Source organism: Orcinus orca, chromosome 3, assembly GCF_937001465.1.
Source record: "Orcinus orca chromosome 3, mOrcOrc1.1, whole genome shotgun sequence".
Taxonomy (NCBI): domain Eukaryota; kingdom Metazoa; phylum Chordata; class Mammalia; order Artiodactyla; family Delphinidae; genus Orcinus; species Orcinus orca.
The window spans coordinates 51,703,502-51,722,223 of NC_064561.1; the positions used below are offsets into that span (position 1 = coordinate 51,703,502).

At 41.6% G+C, this 18,722-nt stretch overlaps 1 long non-coding RNA gene across 1 annotated transcript in view; it reads right to left on the reverse strand.

Moving 5' to 3' along the window:
• LOC117197050 (uncharacterized) overlaps window positions 1–16,743 on the reverse strand; it is a 465,520-nt gene extending 448,777 nt beyond the window's left edge. Inside the window, exons 1-3 of the long non-coding RNA XR_004477516.2 lie at window positions 16,669–16,743; window positions 10,943–11,019; window positions 2,885–2,925 (exon numbers count right to left, since the gene is read on the reverse strand). This is a non-coding gene — a long non-coding RNA (uncharacterized LOC117197050). The remainder of the gene's footprint in view (window positions 1–2,884; window positions 2,926–10,942; window positions 11,020–16,668) is intronic.
• Between the last annotated feature and the right edge of the window lie 1,979 nt (window positions 16,744–18,722).

Below are 18,722 nucleotides of genomic sequence, written 5' to 3' on the forward strand. Positions count from 1 at the left end.
TTTGAGGACAATTTATCAAGTGGCCTGCAAGTTTTCTCCTTTTGAGACTAAACTGCTCCTCTTCTCTTCAAACATGACTCTCAGCCCAGGGCTTCCCAAATTCTTCCCTACTAGGTAGCATGCTGGGTGCTCTCAAGTTTGCCAGTGACTAAGGTTAGAAAACTGGAATGAATACTTTAAATGTAACCTGACCAATAGGGTGAAGTAAAACTATGATCTACCTTGGACAGGATCCTGTCCTCCTATTAATTCCTGCATTTACTGTTTTAATACTGATCACACAAATTGTCACATGTTGTACTCAGATAAATGCCCACATTTTCAGAGGGAAAGTTATCAAAATCATATCTCCCCCAAACCTCTACTTGGGCAACTGATTTTTCTTTTTTTAATCTACATGCAGGACTTTACATTTGCCCCTGTTAAAATGAATTTAGTTTCTCGGTGAAACTCAGATGACAGTGGCATCTTTGTTGAATAACCCTGTCTTAGCTTCATAAAAATGATTTTCCTAAGAAATCTATCAGGACTAAGCACTTGATGAGTTGAGCAGTCTTGCTAAAGACTTCAGAGTTAGGGAGAAGGATTCCATGATATGTGAAAAATCTCTTCTCTGAAGCTCCCTACTCCCTTCACCACCAGCTCTAGGGCCTGTGTCTCAACAGATCTCAGCCTTTCCAACTCCTGTCTACCTGCTCCTTCTCTGCCATCCCAAATTCCTCTCTCTATTATGAAAACAATTCAGTTCACCTCCAGCTCCAACCAATGAATTTGTTATCTCAACATACACAGAAAATTAAATTTAAAATTTCCTTTTATGTAACAGGCCTACTCTCCTTAGAAGCAAATGCATGCAGATAGATGGTAATCATTATTCAGAAAATACTTACTGAGGGCTTCCCTGGTGGTGCAGTGATTAAGAATCCGTCTGCCAATGCAGGGGACACGGGTTTGAGCCCTGGTCCGGGAAGATCCCACATGCCACGGAGCAACTAAGCCCGTGCACCACAACTACTGAAGCCCAAACGCCTAGAGCCTATGCTCCACGACAAGAGAAGCCACTGCAATGAGAAGCCCACACACTGCAATGAAGAGTAGCCCCTGCTCACCACAACTAGAGAAAGCCCCAGAACAGCAGCAAACACCCAACACAGCCAAAAATAAAATAAATAAATAAATAAATAAAATACTTATTGAACTCATATTATGGGCCAGGCAGCAAGCTCCCTGAAGGAGGCAGTGATGTGTAATATCAGACATGATCCCTGACTTAATGGCACTTATCTAGCAGAGAAGAAGATGGCCATCAACTACACACACACAGTGTAAATTATAGGCCTAACAAAGCACTGGGAAGAAAAGACAATTCCAGGTAATTGGAGGATATGGTGTAGTCAGGGGGTCAGGAGGGGGTTCTCTTAAGAAGTGGTAAATAAGCTGAGAAGCAAGGAGGAGGGGTTAACAAGCATATTCATTGCTGCTTTACTATGTTGAAAAATGGAAACGACATCAATGTCTATATAAAGGAACAATTTGTGGCATATCCACATAATAGACTATTAGAAACCATTAAGAATTCAATTTTTGATAACTGAAAGAAAAAAACATGCAAACCAAACTAAGTTAAAAAATATTAATATAAAAAACCCTAAATAAAATCTTAACAATGAGAATCCAGCAGTACATTATGCAAATTGATTCATTCCAGGAATTCAAAAGTATTTCAATCTTAGAATATCCATTAATGAAATTCATCATATAAATAGGTCAAAGGAGAAAATATGATTACCAAGAAAACTGTCAAAAGCATTTAATAAAATTCAACTTCATCTCTTGCTTAAACAAAAAACTTACTTTTTGAAAAGGTACATACATATCCCTCGAAATTAAGAATTATGCTAACTGTTGAAACACTAGAATCATCCTCACTAAAGTCAGCAATATAACATGAGGGTGTTCTTTCACATTTGTTATTTAATACTGTGCTAACTAAAACTGCCAGCTAGTGCATGTAAACATCAACAAAATAAGTGATACAACGAATGCACAGTTATCACTATTTGCATATAATATGATTATACACTTGGAAAACACAAACGAACAAAAAAAACGCACTACTAAAATGGCCATTTATAAAAGAAACACAAAAATCAATACTGTTCTTATAAACTAACAGTAACTACTTATAGATTATAGAAGGAAAAAGTCCCATTCACACAAGCTAAAAAAAAAATTAAGCTTAAAACTTGAAATATAGCAAAAGTTTAGTGTAACATGTATAAGACAATAAAATTACTGAGAGGTACAAACAAACAAGTAAGAGATATAACTTGCTCCTGGATAAGAAGATTCAGTATTATAAAAATACCCATTTTCCCCAATAAATCTAAAAATAATCAGTGCAATCCCAATAAAATTTGACAAATAATTATAAAAGTCACTTTGGGGAGACTATTCACAAACAAGTGAAAACAGCCCAGAAAAATCTGGGAAAAAAATTAATGGGGAATGACTTGCCTTACCCTATATATTATAAAACTACGGTAACTTGAAATTTTTTCCTAAAATAAAAAAATAGACAGAGGAAAGAAATTAATAGCAAAAGCTAATGCTTTAGAAAAGAGAAAAAGGTAAAACCAATAAACAAATCCAAAAGCTGGTCTTCCAAGAAATCAACAAAATACACAAAACCACTAGCTCACCTAATCAAGAAAAAAAAAAAAAAGAAGTGGGGGGAGGGGAGGAGAAAACACAAATATCCAAAATAAGAAATGGTAAAGGTAAACAGAAAACTGAAATACATGATTAGAAAATCATTGTATAATTCTGTGCCATAAATTTGAAAACCTAAATAAATGAATAATTTTAACAAAATACAACTCACCAAACCGATTCCAGGAGACAAAGTTTGAACACACCAATTTCCTAGGAGAGAAAAAGGAAGTTATCAAAGACCTACCACAAAACAAAACAAACAAAGCAGCAGGCCTAAATGATTTCGTACAGAAACTGGACCTTCAAAGAAGATATAATCCCAATGCTACTTAACCTGTTCCAGAGAATAGAAAAAGAAGGAAACCTTCCCAATTCTCTTTATAAGGCAAGTGTAACATTGATACCTAAACCTGGCTAAGAGTGCACCAAAAAACTACAGACCAATCTCACTTGCAAACATAGAAGCAAAAATAAACTGAATATTAGCAAACACAACCAAATAGCCAATTAGAATAAATGTTCCAGCCATGCAAGGAGAGTTCAACCTGAGGAGACTTATTAATTCCCCATGCTAATAAATCAAAGGGGCAAGTCATATGAACCATGTACACTGAGAAGGCATCTGACAAAATTCAAGTTTTCGTTAAATTTACAATATTGTGAATTAAAAAAAAAAATTTAGTAGAGGAACCAATGGAAACATTGGCATTCCTGGTTGCTTGAGAACAAAGCACACTCACTCAGGCAAAGAGACAAAAGGAGCTGTGGCAGTCAATGCACTGTATGTAGGCGACTCCCAGGTGGGCTTACGGGATCGAGAACAGATTGTGATAGTAAAGTATCACCCCCACAGACAACTACTACATTGCAAAATGCAAAGGAAAAGGAAAAACAGACCTTTACAATGGAGAAATCTAGCTAGGTATTTTTACGTGCATGATCTAATTTAACCCTCCTCACCGCCACCCAAGAAATAGGTAGAATCATCTCTATTTCATAGACAAAAATTTGAGGAGCCGAGATGCTTAGTAGTGTACTCTGGTATGAGGTTGGGTTTCTAAAACTGTCTTAGTTTTAGATCTAGTCCACTCTATTCCCTGTACCCTCTAATTTTCTCATCAGGGATCTTCGCTGACCAAACTCAAATAAGCCAGAGGGCCGGGAAATGAGTGGTGGTTGTGATTCATATCTGTCAGCCTCCTAGGCACAATCAGGGTGAAAGAGAATAAGGTATACATCTGGAGGGGCTAAATGCAAGATAACAGGCATATCTCACTTCTTAACATTAAGACAAGAATAATAAGTTGTTCACGGATTGAATAAGACATTGCATTCAAACATCTCAGCACCTTTTTGGCACTGACAGAACTCTCAACAAATATTAGCCATATCATTAGCTCGTATTGGTTAAATGCTCTGAATCATATAAACTTCATTTTTCAGTAAAAAGTCTGGCTTTCATACTTAAACTTTAGGAACAAAAAGCAGCAGAGAAAAGACACAGCCGGCTCCATTCACTAGTTTTCTCTGGAAAACTGGGTAAATATTAGAGACAAACTAACGTCTGGGCAAAGGAGGATGCCGATAAGACGAGCAACACTGATTTCACCACAAAACAACAGTTCAAATCCATTTTTATAAGTACTGCCAATGAAAAACATTCTAAGGGAACATCTTTTTGAGCTGTGTCCTCATTCTGAGAATATACTCTTTGCACCATCTTGTAGATGATAATTTTGGTCATAAATGACCACCTAAACATGTCGGGAATAATTTCAAATCTGTGACCCTTAAGGCTGAAAATATAGATGAATGTAATTAACCTACTTCCAAAATTTAAAAAAAAAATGCTCTATTCTCTCCTGACTTGGGAACATATGGTGTCAGATTACATGGTTGGCACCTGGCTGACTGCTGGGTCCATGTGTCGCATTCTTACACAAACAGGCAGAGGTGGCACAAAGCCTGCCCAGAGGCGTCTCAGCCAAATCCAAAAGAGGTAGCTGGAGCCACAGGCTCGGCCAGAAACTACTATCAACAGCCTGGACGGCTCTCAGCACCACCTCTGAGCTCAGTTTCCCCGCCCGCCCCACAACCTCCTCCATAAGCGTCTTAAGAAGACCCCACGAAGGTTGGTTTCTTCCCTGACACACATCCGTCAACATTCCTGGCTCTATTTATTAGGGAGAAATCAAAATGGCCTCAACTCATCTTTGGGGTTGGCTCTCTTAAGGCATTTTGAAGCAAATTAATCCAACTAAATGCTTTCCAACCCAATTAAAGTTGTGTTTGTCATCCTCCCCACCCCAGCTCCCAAACCCTGGTATGTTTATACCTAGTACAGGGCATTCACCTCCAACATAAGGCAAAGACGCAAACTGGAGTCAGCAGCACCATGGCGTCCCGTTGCTGTTCTCTTCTTGAAAGAGCACCGGCTTGAACTGGTTTTGCCTCCTTAAATAGGCTGTTGATTAACTGAAACAGCACCAGCTTTAACTGGTTTTGCCTCCTTAAATAGGCTGTTGATTAACTGAAACAGCACCAGCTTTAACTGGTTTTGCCTCCTTAAGTAGGTTGTTGATTGGTTGAAACAGCACCAGCTTAAACTGGTTTTGCCTCCTTAAATAGGTTGTTGATTAATTGAAACAGCACCAGCTTTAACTGGTTTTGCCTCCTTAAATAGGTTGTTGATTAATCAAATCTTGAGTTACTTTACAGACAGCACTATGCATGTGCAAGACAGGAACCCACAGCTCCAGGATGACCCTAGAACCAAGAACCTTCAGTCTATGGAAATCAAAGAATAGAAATGTTGCCACCAGAGGCCCTTTACCAAGCGAGCAGTCCTTCAATAAGGAAAATCTGGCTTCCAGCACCACGAGTAGCTTATATGGACTAATTCAAGACTAGCCCATTAGCTAGTCCCCTAACCCTTTAAATTTCATCTCAACCCTGGATCGGGGAGACAAATTTGAGAGCCTGGCCTCATGTCTCCTTCCCTGTTTACTTCACAGTAAAGTGAAGACTTCACAGCTCTTTCTTTTCTCAAAAGCCACTGCCATATGATTGGCTTCTATGCTTATAGGGCAGCGAGCCCTTACTCGGTAACACTCACCCCTGTCTTATTGGAGGTCCCATCTCTATCTCTGAAAATCAACTCAAAATGCACCATGAAGCTGATTATGCCCCTCCACAGCCTAGTCCCCAAAATTTCCAATTGCAATACCGGATGTCTCCAAATTATATTATTCCTTCCTTCTTGTGATTATGCTATCCCTCTTTTTTGCTTCATTTTTTGAAATGTGCCTACCCATTTCAAGTTGAATCATGAGTCAAGTGTATTTAGCCCATGTCTGCTGAGGGAATTAAGAAACCCCAAGGAACTGGGTGGAGATTGTACAGTTAGAATGAGAAGCAGCCTAGGGAAAGAGACCAAGAGTGGCAGATGTGTAGCTGTTTTGGCTCACCTGGGGCATCCCTTTACAGTAAGCTGGGATGTGCAAGACATTAGTGACAAGGAGGACAGGTCACTGAAGGGATTAAAAAATGGGTCTTTTTCAATCAACTAGAAGGATCCATAAGACCAAAAGAGAAAAGACCAGCTCCATCCACTAGTAAGAAATGTACCCTTCCTACCCCCTTTCAATATATACTATCTGGCCAGAAGAAGATGGTGTATGGAGGACTGTTCTCTTCTTTCCATGCCCATCCTGGTGGTTATGGTAGACATCTGCTGTTTCTGCCCATGCAGAGTCTGTTTCCTGTTTCTTCCGTTAATAACACTCCCGTTTCCTTAATGGAAGACTTCTTCCTTACCCTAAACGACTGTGATGAGGTGCCAACCCTAATACCTGGCCCCCACCCCCATTACCGCTGGCCACAGGGATAGGCATTTGACCCAAGTAGGTGAGACGGTTTTTCATTTTTTTGGCATAAGTGAATTAATCCCAAGAAGTGGACATGTAACCCAAGCCAGGTCGATGAAAACATTCTCTGATATTTACGCAAACGTGGAGTCTAGGGGAGAAAGCATTCCTTTTTCTCTGGAGTCACCAAGCCGGGACTATGTAAAATTGGAGCTGCCTGTGCCACGTCCTCCACTATGAGGAGAAAGCCACTGCGCAGTCTGTAATGAGGAGCTCACACAGACAGACTGGATACGGAGGAGAGAGAGAGGGATGAGGCAGAGGGGAAATGAGTTGGATAAGAGATAAAGAAAGATGGGAGAGGGCTTGGGGGGGAATGGTAAGGGAAGAGAGCTGGAAGAATAAAGATGGGGGAGAGAGAGATAGAAGCAAGACAGAAAATTGGAGACAGAAAGATGGGGCAGAAGTGAGTAGAAATGGGGTGAGAGAAACATGAACAGAGAAAATGGAGAGAGATGGGAGAGAAAAATGGGGGAGAGAGATGAGATACAGAGTGATGAAGGGAGAAAGATGGAGAGAGAGGTGGAGGAGAGAGAAAAAGGAGGGAAACAGGGAAGTAAAAATGGGGTTGAGAGAGAAAGATACAGGGAGAGCCAGGTGGGAAGAGAGATGGGAAGGGGTGAGGGAGAAACGAGAGACAAAGGAGAGAAGACAGAAGCCCGATGGCTTTTCTGAGGTCCTGCTTCCAGGCCACCGGCATCCCTGTGTACACTAGTTTATAACCAGATTTGAGTTGGTCCTATCACTTGCAACCAAGAGTGGTAACCACTCTAATACCCTTAATGAAATCCAAACCTATTGCAGGCTTGGCTCTCAACGGCTTTGTTCTAGAACCCAAAGATGAACTGGAGGTTTCACCGTTCGCCTCAAAGCATAATCACTCTTAGAATCTACCCGTACTTCAAATAAGTGGAGAAAATATAATTTCCTTTCCTCCGCCTGTAAAAAGCATGTAAAGATCTTCATTTCTTCCTACTTGCAATTGGTATCTGGCTATCAGAAACCAATCCTCTGCCAAAAATACAAAAGAAACTACTTGGATGTTAAAAGCAGCATTTAGGAGAAAATAATGTTGTACATCATACCAAAGTTTAATATGGCTTTATGCAAAATAGTAATGTGTCTGGTAATGCAAAGATTCTTCTAAAGTAGGTTAATAACAATCCAATATTATCCTCCTTTGAAGGAAAAAAAGGCCTAAAGTAGCTGAATCTTGTACCCATTGATGGAGCTGATTTACATAGATAGCATTTAACATTCCATCATCATTATCCTATCAGTCTCCTGTCTAACATGCAAGCCTGAAGACATTCAGTGTGCTTAGAGGTTAAAAAAAAAAAAACAAAAAACCCTATACTCACTAGCCAAAATGGTGGTAAATGAAAAAAAAAAAAAAAAGAAAGAAAAGAGAAAAGAGGAAAAAAAATTTTTAGGCAGACAGATGAATATCAACTGGGATGAGAAAGACTGTCTCCCCCCTCCCTTCTGTACCAATATAGTAACCTAAAAGATTGAATAAAAGAAAACTAAATATTTAAGAATAAAATGTGATTATCAAATGGGGATAAGGGGGAAAAGGGAAGCATTATGATAATAGTTGAGTCTGCCTCTGCTAGAGGAAGCAGCTTTGAGTGTGCCCGCCTTGACTTAAATGGAAAGCAAATGTAAATGAATCAGTTCTTTGAGTCCTTTAGACTCAACCGTGAGAATATTTTCAGATCTTTTTCTTTTAAAATGTTAAGTGAATTTAATTCTGATGAGAAGAACCAGAGACAGTGCCCTGGGGAGACTTGCATGTCTGTCTGTGCAGTGTGGAGAGGGGAAGCAGAGGGTCACATGTGCACACCTCCTCCTCATGAGAGCTCCTTCTTGGCCATGTACTTGGCTGTGACTTTGCAAATCCTATGGCCTCTTTACTGCCTCTGTCAGCATATCAGGAAGGCCAGAAGGATCAGAGGCAGAATGGAGTCTGGGGGGTTGTAAAGCCATTGACTTCCATCACGCTAACCACTAGTTCTAGTAGTTCTGAACTATATCTAGACAAGCCTAAAAGAGCCTTTGTTATGTCAAATGTGTGTAGCCAGGGTGGGTGTGGGGAGGTACCCTTTAAATCAGCTGAAAGAGAGGTATATGGAGGCAGAGGAAAAAGGGAAGGAGAAACAATGGAGCATGAGAAGAAACAGCAGGCAAGTAGGAGAGGGGAGAAAAGGCGGCAGTGATGAAAGAGAAGATGACGGAGAGATGGAGAAAAGATTAGTCAAAGGAAACAGGTTCTTAGCCTCAGCTCCTCTAGTTTCTTACCCTGAACACCTAAGCTGAGACCCAGCCTTCTAGCAGTTGCTCCAAATACAGCTGCCCATACCCATGCCCCTGGGCAGTCATCACTCACGTAACACATCCAACTACACATCAGAATCCTTTCTAACACAGCATGCCAGACAGTCACTGCTATTAAATAGGACAGTGCCCTTAATATAAAAGTGCCATCTCTAGAGCTTTTCCTCAGCTTTACATCCAGACTCTGTGTCCTCTAGCAACTATACACTCATGATGCTGAAATTTATTTACAAGGCAAAGGGACAGAAGTCAATTAAGTAGAGTGTGACACCAAGAGACACATGCAGAAATCCTCCCATTTTTTTAACTAACACCCTTGGGTCATGTCTCTTTTTCTCCTACCCCACAGTGTGACAAGACTAAACCAGACAAACCAGGTTCTCCCAGCCAGCAGTCTAGTCTACAAAAGAACAAAGATAAAATAAAGTGACAGCTTTTGAATATTAATAGGGCATATCAGCAAGGGTGAGCAGCAAACAGTGGAAGTCATCCACAACTTCTAAAAGCAGTTCCTAAAAGCCCAAATTCATCTCATCACTCCCCACTTAAGAATTCCACTAAGAAAATGAATCTTTATTTCAAAAATAAACTTCTGAGATGACTAGAGATAAAAGCAGAGAAAGATATACTGAAGCGCCACAGGACCAGCCCTCACTCGTCTTCTCCCCGTCGGGACCCATCGTGATGCTAAGCATATTTTAGATGCCCAATAAATGTTTGTGGCACGAATGATGTGAAAAGAAAAGGAATGTTTTAAAATCAACTTCAGAACAGGAATGGGCTTTGAAAACAGGCTGGCCCCAAACAGGATCACAGAAATGGAAAATAGAGTTTGAGGTCACTGAGATCTACTCCAGACATTACCTATAGAATCTCTGGAGAGTTTTCCTTTCTAAAGAAAAGTAGGGGCACCACATTTCTATCTTTCTTTCTTATTCACTCACCCACCCACTCACATATTCAATCATTCATTCAGTAAATGTTATTGAGTGCCTACTATGTTCCAGGCACTGTGCAAGGCTCTCAGACTCTAGTGATAAAGAAAGACAAGTAAGGGCCCAGCTCTCAGGAAACTTACATTTGCTTTGTTCCTTCTCCTCGCCCTAAACCTAAGCCTGGGCCAAACTATTACATGCTTAAGCCATTTCAACAGCCTGAGTTGCTTCCCTAACACAGGTGTCCTCCACCCCTAATTCATCTTTCCCATCCACTCTGCATTAATTTTTCTAAAAGATGATTCTCATCATAATGTTCACCTGCTCAAAAATCTCTAGTGGCTCTCCACCATCCATAATTCACTTCAGGACCCAGTTATCAACGAGGTACTCTATATTAGGCATGGGGCTAAGATTAAGTCTACACTCCTCAATATACACTGAGGGCTGTATTGGTTATTTATTGCTATATAGCAAGTCACGCTGAAACTTCGCAGCTTAAAACAACAAAGGAATATTATCTTCCAGTTTCTGTGGGTCAGGAATCCAGGGGAACCCTAGCAGTTAAACTAAGATTGCATTCAAGGTGTCAGCCAGGGCTACAGTCATCTGAAGGCCTGACCAAGGCTGGAGGATATACTTCCAAGAAAGCTCACTCACATGGCTGTTGGTGGGAGGCATAATGGCTAAGATCTTGGATGTTGAGCTGCCTGGGTTCAAATCCCACCTCTACTTTTGGCAAGTTACTTCAGCTCTGCCTACCTTGATTTCCTCACCTATAAAATAATCTACAAGCTTGTTGTGAGAATTAAATGGATCAACATGTATAAATTACTAAGATAAAAGCTTGGCATGTAATAAGTTCTATTATAGTATTGGTTAAGTAATATAGATATTGTTCTTCTACATTCAGTTCAAGCTCTATACTCCCATACTATAGCCCATGGTGAAGTCCTTCACTAAACTCCTAACGCTGTAATTGTGACCCATTTTAACCCTGGTCAGATCTACAAATTATCACTTAATTACCTCACCTGCAGTGGCTCATCTTATTTCCCAGTTGTTGTTTCCTGATAGTCTTTAAATTCCATACTTCCTTAGAGTGTCTAGGAAAGAGTAAGCATTCAATTCAAAAAGAAGGAAGGGAGTAATTCATTCACTTTAGCCCCTAGAAAAAATATTCATGCTGCTAGTCTAGTCTCCCCAAACACCAAGAAACCACACTCTCTCTATTTCCATGGGACCCTCTGCTATCATAGAGTTGACCCAAATTAGGCTTTCCCACGAGATCAGCCATATATTGGCCACCTTCCTCACCAAGGGGAACTTATGAAAACACCCAAGAGGATAGGGTGGGATCCCCTTAGACCTGGAGGTAGGGGAAGGCAGGTGTGAGGCTCGGAAAGGAGGGCCCAGGTACTGCTATAAATGTCAGTAGAGTGGGCTTCCCTGGTGGCTCAGTGGTTGAGAGTCCGCCTGCCGAGGCAGGGGACACGGGTTCGTGCCCCGGTCCGGGAAGATCCCACATGCCGCGGAGCGGCTGGGCCCATGAGCCATGGCCGCTGAGCCTGCGCGTCCGGAGCCTGTGCTCTGCAATGGGAGAAGCCGCAACAGTGACAGGCCCGCGTACCGCAAAAAATAAATAAATGTCAGTGAAGCAAACTCAATACATATTGTGTAATATGTAAATATTCAAGAACCTAATATTTCAAAATCATCACCAACAAATGCTCCTTCTCCATCCCTGACTCAAACACTGTGGAATTTTAGGACTCCCCACCTACACTTTTTCTTAAGATGATGGTATTTGCTCCCCAAGAATTTACAGCTTCTGCTCAGAGCCAAAACCTGTGCTGGGCCATTTCTCATACTTAGAACCTGCTGGTATGTCCAGGTGATCATACAGGCAATGGCAATTAATAGTTACAGGAGGCTTTGGGGGAAATGTCCCCCACCATCACAGACAGAAGGTTCTAGTGGTCCTGATTTGGCCACTAAGACACTACATTCATTCATAGAGTCCTTCATTTGTCATTAATTTACTCCTTTTTCAACTAATCTTTGTTAAGCATTTACAAGGTACACTGAGTGATGCCAAGAAGTAGGATATGTGTCTGGGCTTCAAGTAAGTTACCCTCTCTGGCATCAATTTCTTAGTCTATAAAATGAGGAGGTTGGACAAAGTCTCTAGGGCTCTTTTCATTAAAAAAAACAAAAAGAAATGCTATTTTTCTGATTCTAATGCCTGCTCTGCTTTGGCAGGCAGGGTTGCTATGAAGATGAAGTTAGAAAATGCGCATTAAAGTGCTTTGAAAGCTATAAAGCACAGCTCAAAATGTGAGGCATTATCCTCATTGTTGTTGCCATAGCCCCAAAAATCCCTAGAGAAAACTTTTCAAAGACCTGCTTGATAACATCCCATTGGGATCCTAAATAAGAAAAGCTCTTCCTCAAGTCTCACTGGGATCTCTCCTGCTGCTGGGAAGTCCACAAGGTTGTTTCTGTACATTAGCAGCTTCTCACAGCAAATGCCTTTCAGAGACTGCAATTGCCTACGGGGGAAGAAATTATTATGTGACCTAATCCTGAGGTCTACTCCAAGTCCTGAATGGAAAACGCTGTGCTCAATTAGTGATGTTTGCTAGTGATGTTTGCTATGGACGGGCATGGGATGGAGAAGTGGTCACCAGCTGATTGACATTCCTAAACTAGGTCCTTTTGTAGCTCCGATGTACGAGCCTCAATTATGTGCCCAGAATTTTACTAAGGGTTTTGCAAGAATTATCTCATTTTTGGAGTAGATACTAATGTCAATCCCATTTTACAAATGAGGAAACTGAGACCCAGAAAGGCTGACTAAGACAACACTGCTGGTATGGGCCATAACATAGAAACTAAATTAGAAACTAAGGCTGAGCAATCCCAAGGCCAGTGTACTTTATTATGACATCACTCTGAACTTTAGCTAGGATCTTAAGACAGCATAAAAATGGGTAAACCAAAGGACCCTACTTATGTTTTTCCTGAATAATAGATGAAATGGCTAATAACAGCTCAATGTTGGAGGATTATTGGCAGTCTCTAGCTTAGCACAGGGATTGAACCACTAAAGCAGCAGTCTATAAACTGTTTTTATTGCACACTCCATTAGTTAAAAAGTGTGTCATCCAGTGTATATATATATATATATATACACATATATATATACTTATATATGCATGTATTTATTTTCAAATTGCATGCATACATCACAACACTAATGTATTAAATACATATTAAAACACATCAAAAATAGAACATTTTAAAATGAAAAATCTGTATAAATACAAATTTTAATATTTTCTACCCAAATCCCAAAGGGATTATTGTGCCCAGTCTCTGGGGCACACACAGCCACTTTCTGTTACACAGAGCAAGAATGATATGTTTTCGGGCTTCCCTGGTGGCGCAGTGGTTGAGAGTCCGCCTGCCAATGCACGGGACACGGTCCGTGCCCCCGTCCGGGAAGATCTCGCATGCCGCGGAGCGGCTGGGCCCGTCAGCCATGGCCGCTGAGCCGGCGCGTCCGGAGCCTGTACTCCGCAACGGGAGCGGCCACAGCAGTGAGAGGCCCGCGTACCGCAAAAAAAAAAAAATGATATGTTTTCTTTATTTTGCCTCTGTTTCCTCTCTGGGCTCAATTTCAGGGCTGGCGCTGGGCACAACGTCCAAGAACAGAACCACTCCCTCTCCCTACATTCTGTTAGCTACCTCTGCTTCCCATCCCCACCCTTCACCTCCATACTACTTCCCAGGCTCCCAGGCACCCAGGTATCTTCATGCTTTTCATATCCACTGCCCAAAGTCCCCCTTTTGAGTTCCTGTCCAGGGCTGGCATCTCCTGCTCTGAAGAATGCTCCTAGCTTGTTCCTCAGCTACTCTGGAACCCGCCCACCATCAGGACTAACCACAGAGCACACACTGCAAGAAAAACGAGAGGAGAACTCCTGTTCCAACCCCTGCATATTTTGTAGACCAGCCCATCTCTTTACAGCCTAATGACTTTGGGAAAAGATTTCCAGCCACTGGGCCCTTGACAGCCTGGGGTAGGCTTCCTTCTGGCAGGACAGATTCTTCTCTTGGTCAATCAGAAGCTGGAGAATCAGATTTCCCATTCGGTTCCCAGGGTGCTCTGGCCTGAGCTGACACACTGCTTCTTTAAACATATTATGAAGATTATCAGCAATGTATCAAGGTGTCTTTGCAGAATGGTAAAAACTTCGGCTGCACTACTTATTGCCATAAACCACACTTCCAGGTTTTTATTTATATGCACATTAGTTCAATATGATTGGATCTGTAGGCAGCAGAGGGGATTGAGGTAATTTATATATATATCAATAAAGGTCTCCAGCCAGCCACTGGGTGCTCTAAGGGGAACAGTAGTTCCATTTAAAACATTAGGAACTGGAGAAATTGAAAATAACTCTCTATTTAGAGACCAAGGATTAAGGCATTTTGCAGGGAAGGTCTCAGCCCAGCCGGGCTATGCTAAAAAGGCTGTTAAAATGTCATTTGGCTGATAGTTAAGCCACAGAATTTACCTTAACCCCTTCATTTCAATTGGATTTTTTTTCTGTGAAGCATTGACCCTAAGAGGGGGACAGCACAGTGTGGTGGGAAAGGTGGCTGAGGGTGTGGGCGTATGTTGATTTTTTGCCTGCTAATGACATTTCCACTTTCTACTGGTAGCATCGTCTCAGTGAGTTCTGCCACACCCATTGGGTGAGGTCTTCCTGAGACTTTTGGTCAAGGTTCTCTGTGGTCCCCAGCCAAAGAGGCTTCCTTGTCCAAGCTGAGACAATCAGACTATCTCCCCCGCCCACCAGATTTCAACTAACGATGAAGTGCCACAAGGAGGTGGAAGCCGACTTTTCCTGGTAGTGATGCCCTGAAGAGACTGTTAGCTGCTGCCATCTACTCCAATGGAGCTGCATGCACTCCTGGGTGTTGTGATTTCTCTTCCATTTTATGAACGATGAAATAGCCTTCCAACGAGTTCGGCTTACATTACCCAGAGTTTCTATTGCTCACAAGTAAGGAGCCTGTCTAAGTGAGCCACTGGGGGCCAAGAGCCCAGCACTTGGTCTCATCATTAGCTTTGTGACCATGGACAAGTAACCTCCCTACTCTGGGTGTCAGTTTCATCACCTGCAAAATGAAAGCACTGGAAAAAGCCAGTGGTTCTTAAAAAGTAGGAAGTGTCAGAATCATCTGAGAATCTTATTGAAAATTTAGATTCTGGTTCCATCATTTTGGGGTGGGGCCCAGGCATGTGCTTTGTAACCAGCAGCGACGCTGTGCCTATCAAGCTGTAAGAGCTCATTTTCAAATTATGCTCTCCAGCGCCCTTGGTTCTGGGGAGGACCCACAGAGACAGTCTCTGAGTGAGAGAAAAGTTAACCAAGGTGGCCCTCTTGTTTCCATTAAGGCAGCTTTCCTTTTATATTTTAGTTATTGAGATTCTACATTAAATTTCCTCTGTAAAAAGGGATCTATCACTGACAGAAAAGAAAATCAAAATCACTGGATAAGATCACTAGATGATCTCCAAGGAAGCTTACTGCTCTGATTCCATGAGGCACCCCCTGCATGGATTCTAAAGGAAAGCAGGTGTCAAACCCCTTGGGGAACTGACCACTGCATTATTATACTTGAATTTGAGCTGAGAGAAACAAAACCAAGAACTCAATACCAAAATCATTTTCCTAGCAAACCCACAAGCAGGAACTGATTACCCCACTGGTCATGATGCAACAGGAGAGGCCCTAAATGGCTTGCCGGGTGCGATGCAATTAGATAACACCGGAGCCCGGTGACCTCCGTCACATTGGAGGGCTCCTCCTACAGTGTCTCTTCCTACGTGGTGTTTGAAACGCCATAAACCAGAGCCAGAGGAGATCCATAAACAGCCCAGTTCTTATTTTTTACTTTAGAGTCCCTATGTGGCTTCATTTATTTTCAAAAGAGCACGTGACATGTTCATTGGCACCTTCCCTGCCGTAAAATACCTATTGACATTTGCGGTTTGGGGCTGGACTGGATTAGTTGCTGTTTCATTCCATTCACCTACTGCATGTTAACACCACAGGAAACACCACTCTACCCTGAGCCCCCTGCCACATCTTCTGTCCTCTACCCAGAACAACCCTTAAGTGCCCTCAGCTGAATGGGAAGATGAAAAAAGAGCTATCCTATCTTTTATCAGCTATGTGACCTTAGACAAGGCATGTAATCTCTGTCTCCATTTCTTGAAGGCAATCACGTGAGGTTGTTACAAGGATAATGATAAAGAAGAGGAGGTGAACGACAGTGGGTGACATTTGTCCATAACTTACGATGAGAAGGACCCTGAGCTATACTGCTTTATCTGACTTGTCTCAGTCAGTCCTCTCACAAGTCTACAGAGTAGGTACGACTATCATTACCCCCATTTTTCAGACGGACGAATGGAGGCATGAAAAAGTTAAATAACTTTCCCAAGGTTACACATCCAATAAGTGATGGAGTAGCTTCAGCCTCAGGAATTCTGACCCCATAACTGTGTGTTTCATTGCAGTACTATGTTCACCATGCTTCTCCACACCTGGTTAAAAAGTTTGGTGTGTCAGGTAGAGAGAGAGCTCCTAGAATATGTTGGAAGAATCAGATGGAGATGGTGATTTGGGATAAAATAATGCCAAATGAAAACATGGTACAATGGAAAGAACACCAACCTAGGTTTGTCCTCACTAGCAGTGGGACAAGTGCCTCTTGTCCTCCCAGAAGCTCAGCCTTCTCATCAGCAAAACGGAGGAAAGCGTCCCTACCTTGGAGAGAGCGTAAAAACAGTGATGTGTGCTTCACCACCTAGCAAGTACTCAGAAAATGCAAGTGATGTAATGTGTGTGGCAGCATGCCAAAAGGCTAGTTGAAAGCAAGATATTATTAGTCATATAAAGTATTATTATATATTACAGTAACGTGGAGTTCCTTCCAAGATTATCAAGTCAACTCAGAGTTTTCTTCTATAAGTTGAACTCACAGACAGCATGAGTCAAAAGTCCATAGAGCTCAAACAAACAAGCAACAAACTTGTCTCCATCTCCCACCCATGGGTCAAAAGGCTTGAAATTCCTACAACAGCAAATCTCTATTATATGTCAAGGCATTACATATGTAATACTTAATACAATTTAAGTATTAACTCATGGGGAAGCTAATCTCTTTTATACTTATCATTCAGAAAGCATTCCTGTTAGTATGTTTATGTATATACTTTTAGATATATTTCTATACATACACACGTACAATCACAAATAAATATTTATTTTAAGGAGAACATATTATACATGCTAAAATTGAAATATACTTTTTTCCTTAAAAATATGCCATAGACGTTATTCTATGCCAATAAACGCAGACACACATTGTCATTTTAATGCCTTCATAATACCCTTATACAGATATACTATGACTGCCCAATTGGAAATTTAAATGTCTTCCAATTTTTGCTATTATAAACAGCACTGAGACAGCTATCCCTGTACACACAACTTTGTGTGCTTATCCTTTAAGGTCTCAGGATAAATTCCTGGAAATGGATCTACAAGGTCAAAGATACACGTATTTAAAACTTTGTTATAGGAGCTTCCCGGTTGGGAAATGTATCCAGATGCCTAGAAGGACACAACTCAGTTCCATTGGAACAGAAGCTCCTCCTCTAAGGACCTTTCTGGACCCCGCCCTATGTAACTCTTCATCTGGCTATTCATCTGTATCCTTTATAATACCCTTTATAATAAGCTGGTAAACATGGGGCTGAGAAAAAGAGTGTAAGATCTGCCACTGGTCAAGTACAGGGCTAGCATTAAAAACAAGTCTGTTGGGGCTTCCCTGGTGGCGCAGTGGTTGAGGGTCCGCCTGCCAATGCAGGGGACGCGGGTTCGTGCCCCGGTCCGGGAGGATCCCGCGTGCCACGGAGCGGCTGGGCCCGTGAGCCATGGCCGCTGAGCCTGCGCGTCCGGAGCCTGTGGTCCGCGATGCGAGAGGCCACAGCAGTGAGAGGCCCGCGTACCGCAAAAAAAAAAAAAAAAAAAACAAGTCTGTTGGACATCAAAGCACATGTCCTTTCTGCTCTCTTGCTGGGTTTCCTCATGACCTGTTGGTCTAAGATTCATGTCCTGGCACTTGGCATGTTAAAAACAACACTGCAGCATGAGAAGACTGTGGCCAGTATGAAGAAGTTAAAGACTGAGTGGGTTATTAACTGACATGACTTCAGCAACATTGTTAGCAGTGATGAAGCCAGGTGACTAAACGTACCAAACAAGAAAATGCAAGAAGCTAGGTACAGGTTTGAACGGAGGAACATGGCTGTGGGTTGCTGAGAACTTTAAAAAGCTTTGGAGGATGGATATCAGACGTACAGAGAAGGGATGAAAAATTTAGACTTTCTTAGCATGAAGAAAACAGGACTGACTAGTAATTCAATAATGACTCTAAAATATGTGAAGATTTATTCTATCGGGCTGCAGCTGAATCCATGATGTGTACATGGCTTAATACGTTACTTTACACACAATTCTCAACATTTACCCCTGAGAGGGTTTTAATAAAGTATATTCACATCTAAATTTTTTTTAATTTTTAAAAATAAAAACTTTGCTATATATTTCCAAACTGTTTTTCTAAGGAAAGATAGTTCCTTAGGAGCCTTAGATTCCAAGTTACAAGTATGAGAGCAGAGAGACTTCTTATAACTGGTTGGTTGAACCGTATGAGATTGTCA